The sequence below is a fragment of the Arachis stenosperma genome, chromosome 1, assembly GCF_014773155.1.
Source record: "Arachis stenosperma cultivar V10309 chromosome 1, arast.V10309.gnm1.PFL2, whole genome shotgun sequence".
In the NCBI taxonomy this organism is placed as follows: Eukaryota; Viridiplantae; Streptophyta; class Magnoliopsida; order Fabales; family Fabaceae; genus Arachis; species Arachis stenosperma.
In genome coordinates, this window is record NC_080377.1 from 104,798,173 (window position 1) to 104,802,635 (window position 4,463).

At 44.1% G+C, this 4,463-nt stretch overlaps 1 non-coding gene across 1 annotated transcript; it reads left to right on the forward strand.

Annotated features, from left to right (window-relative positions):
* The first annotated feature begins 3,597 nt into the window (after positions 1–3,597).
* Positions 3,598–3,705, forward strand: LOC130955285 (small nucleolar RNA R71). The gene has a single exon (XR_009076707.1). It is a non-coding gene; the product is annotated as a small nucleolar RNA R71 (small nucleolar RNA).
* The last annotated feature ends 758 nt before the right edge of the window (positions 3,706–4,463 follow it).

Genomic DNA, 4,463 nt, shown 5'->3' on the forward strand with positions numbered 1-4,463 from the left:
CCTTAGGGATGGCGGCTCTTCCTTCCTCTTGAAGGTCCTATGGAGTGCTTGAGCTCCTCAATGTCTCTTCCTTGTCTTTGTTGCTCCTCCCTCATGATTCTTTGGTCTTCTCTAATTTCATGGAGGAGAATGGAGTGTTCTTGATGCTCCACCCTTAGTTGTCCCATGTTGGAACTCAACTCTCCTAGGGAAGTGTTTATTTGCTCCCAATAATTTTGTGGAGGAAAGTGCATCCCTTGAGGAATCTCAGGGATCTCTTGATGAGGGGGGTCTCTTGTGTACTCCATCCTTTTCTTGGTGATGGGCTTATCCTCATCAATGGGGGTATCTCCTTCTATGTCAACTCCAACTGAATAACAGAGGTGACAAATGAGGTGAGGAAAGGCTAACCTTGCCAAAGTGGAGGTCTTGTCCGCCACTTTGTAGAGTTCTTGAGCTATAACCTCATGAACTTCCACTTCTTCTCCAATCATGATGCTATGGATCATGATAGCCCGGTCTAGAGTAACTTCGGACCGGTTGCTAGTGGGAATGATTGAGCGTTGTATGAACTCTAACCATCCTCTAGCCATGGGCTTGAGGTCATGCCTTCTCAATTGAACCGGCTTTCCTCTTGAATCTTGCTTCCATTGTGCGCCCTCTTCACATATGGTGGTGAGGACTTGGTCCAACCTTTGATCAAAGTTGACCCTTCTAGTGTAAGGATGCTCATCTCCTTGCATCATAGGCAAGTTGAACGCCACCCTCACACTCTCCGGACTAAAATCCAAGTATTTCCCCCGAACCATAGTGAGATAATTCTTTGGATTCGGGTTCACACTTTGGTCATGGTTCTTGGTGATCCATGCATTGGCATAGAACTCTTGAACCATCAAGATTCCGACTTGTTGAATGGGGTTGGTAAGCATTTCCCAACCTCTTCTTCGGATCTCATGGCGGATCTCCGGATATTCACCCTTTTTAAGTGAAAAGGGGACCTCGGGGATCACCTTCTTCAAGGCCACAACTTCATAGAAGTGGTCTTGATGCACCCTTGAGAGGAATCTATCCATCTCCCATGACTCGGAGGTGGAAGCTTTTGCCTTCCCTTTCCTCTTTTTAGAGGTTTCTCCGGCCTTGGATGCCATAAATGGTTATGGAAAAACGAAAAAGCAACGCTTTTACCACACCAAACTTAAAATGTTTGCTCGTCCTCGAGCAAAAGAAGAAAGAAGAGAGTAGAAGAAGAAGAAATGAGGAAGAGGGAGATGGTAGTGTGTTCGGCCATTAGGGTGGGTTTTGGGAGGGAAAGTGGTTTGAATTTGAAGGGTGAGGTTGGTGGGGTCCTGTGGGATGGACGTGAGTGGTGAAGAGAAAGATGAGATTGGATAGGTGAAGGGTTTTTTGGGGAAGAGGTATTGAGGTGATTGGTGAATGGGGGAAGAAGAGAGAGAGTGATGGTGGGGTCCTGTGGGGTCCACAGATCCTGTGGTGTCAAGGAAAAGTCATCCATGCACCAAATGTTGCTCAAAATCACGTTTTGAGCCATTTCTGGCGTTAAACGCCGGGCTGGTGCCCATTCCTGGCGTTTAACGCCAGGTTGTTGCCCTTTTCTGGCGTTTAACGCCAGTCTGGTGCCCCTTTCTGGCGTTAAACGCCCAGAATGGTGCCAGACTGGGCGTTAAACGCCCAACTGCTAGGCTTACTGGCGTTTGAACGCCAGCAGCATCTTCCTCCAGGGTGTGCTATTTTTCTTCCTGTTTTTCATTCTGTTTTTGCTTTTTTCATTATTTTTGTGACTTCTTATGATCATCAACCTACAAAAAAGATAAAATAACAAAAGAAAATAGTTAACTATAAAACATTGGGTTGCCTCCCAACAAGCGCTTCTTTAATGTCATTAGCTTGACAGAGGACTCCCATGGAGCCTCAGAAACACTCATAACCTTGTTGGAACCTCCCAACACCAAACTTAGAGTTTGAATGTGGGGGTTCAACACCAAACTTAGAGTTTGGTTGTGGCCTCCCAACACCAAACTTAGAGTTTGACTGTGGGGGCTCTGCTTGGCTCTGTTTTGAGAGAAGCTCTCCATGCTTCCTCTCCATGATGATAGAGGGATGTCCTTGGGCCTTAAACACCAAGGATTCTTCATTCACTTGAATGATCAACTCTCCTTCATCAACATCAATCACAGCCCTTGCTGTGGCTAGGAAGGGTCTGCCAAGGATGATGGATTCATCCATGCACTTCCCAGTCTCTAGGACTATGAAGTCAGTAGGGATGTAATGGTCTTCAATCTTTACCAAAACATTCTCTACAAGTCCATGAGCTTGTTTTCTTGAATTGTCTGCCATCTCTAATGAGATTCTTGCAGCTTGCACCTCAAAGATCCCTAATTTCTCCATTACAGAGAGGGGCATGAGATTTACACTTGACCCTAAGTCACACAAGGCCTTCTTGAAGGTCATGGTGCCTATGGTACAAGGTATAGAAAACTTCCCAGGATCCTGCCTCTTTTGAGGCAGTTTCTGCCTAGACAAATCATCCAGTTCTTTGGTGAGGAAAGGTGGTTCATCCTCCCAAGTCTCATTTCCAAATAACTTGTCATTCAGTTTCATGATTGCTCCAAGGTATTTAGCAACTTGCTCTTCAGTGACATACTCATCCTCTTCAGAGGAAGAATACTCATCAGAGCTCATGAATGGCAGAGGTAAGTCCAATGGAATCTCTATGGTCTCAATTTGAGCCTCAGATTCCCATTGTTCCTCATTGGGGAACTCATTGGAGGTTAGTGCACGCCCACTGAGGTCTTCCTCAGTGGCGTCCTCCTCCTCTCTTTCCTCCCAGAATTCGGCCATGTTAATGGCTTTGCACTCTCCTTTTGGATTTCCTTCTGTATTACTTGGGAGAGTGCTAGGAGGGAGTTCAGTAACTTTCTTGCTCAGCTGACCCACTTGTCCTTCCAAATTTCTGATGGAGGACCTTGTTTCATTCATGAAACTTTGAGTGGTCTTTATTAGATCAGAGACTATTGTTGCTAAGTCAGAAGTATTCTGCTTAGAACTCTCTGTCTGTTGCTGAGAAGATGATGGAAAAGGCTTGTTGTTACCAGGCCTGTTTCTTCCACCATTATTATTATTGAAACCTTGTTGAGGTCTCTCTTGATTCTTCCATGAGAAATTTGGGTGATTTCTCCATGAAGAATTATAGGTGTTTCCATAGGGTTCTCCTAGGTAATTCACCTCTTCCATTGAAGGGTTCTCAGGATCATAGGCTTCTTCCTCAGATGAAGCTTCCTTAGTACTGTTTGGTGCATTTTGCATTCCAGACAGACTTTGAGAAATCAAATTGACTTGTTGAGTCAATATCTTGTTTTGAGCCAACATGGCCTTCAGAGTGTCAATCTCAAGAACTCCTTTCTTCTGACTAGTCCCATTGTTCACAGGATTCCTTTCAGAAGTGTACATGAATTGGTTTTTTGCAACCATTTCAATCAATTCTTGAGCTTCTGCAGGCGTCTTCTTCAAATGAAGAGATCCTCCAGCAGAGCTATCCAAAGACATCTTGGATAGTTCAGAGAGACCATCATAGAAAATACCTATGATGCTCCATTCAGAAAGCATATCTGAAGGACATCTTCTGATTAATTGTTTGTATCTTTCCCAAGCTTCATAGAGGAATTCTCCATCCTTCTGTCTGAAAGTTTGGACTTCCACTCTAAGCTTACTCCATCTTTGTGGTGGAAAGAACTTTGCCAAGAAGGCATTGACTAGCTTTTCCCAAGAGTCCAGGCTTTCTTTAGGTTGAGAATCCAACCATATTCTAGCTCTGTCTCTTACAGCAAAAGGGAATAGCATCAGTCTGTAGACCTCAGGGTTAACCCCATTAGTCTTGACTGTGTCACAGATTTGCACGAATTCAGCTAAGAACTGATGAGGATCTTCCATTGGAAGTCCATGGAACTTGCAATTCTGTTGCATTAGAGAAACTAATTGAGGCTTAAGCTCAAAGTTGTTTGCTCCAATGGCAGGGATAGAGATGCTTCTCCCATAGAAATCAGGAGTAGGTGCAGTAAAGTCACCCAGCACCTTCCTTGCATTGTTGGCATTGTTGTTGTTTTCGGCTGCCATGGGTTCTTCTTCCTTGAAGAATTCGGTCAGGTCCTCTAAAGAGAGTTGTGCTTTGGCTTCTCTTAGCTTTCGCTTCAAGGTCCTCTCAGGTTCAGGGTCAGCTTCAACAAGAATGCCTTTGTCTCTGCTCCTGCTCATAGGAAAGAGAAGAGAAAAAGAGAATGTGGAATCCTCTATGTCACAGTATAGAGATTCCTTGAAGTGTCAGAGGAAAAGAGAAATAGTAAGAAGAAGGAGAAGAAGAATTCGAACTTTAATTGGATAAGGTTCGAATTGTGCATTTAGAAGGAGTAGTACTCCATAAATAGAAGGATGTGAGAAGAGGGAAGAGAATTTTCGAAAATTCAATTAAA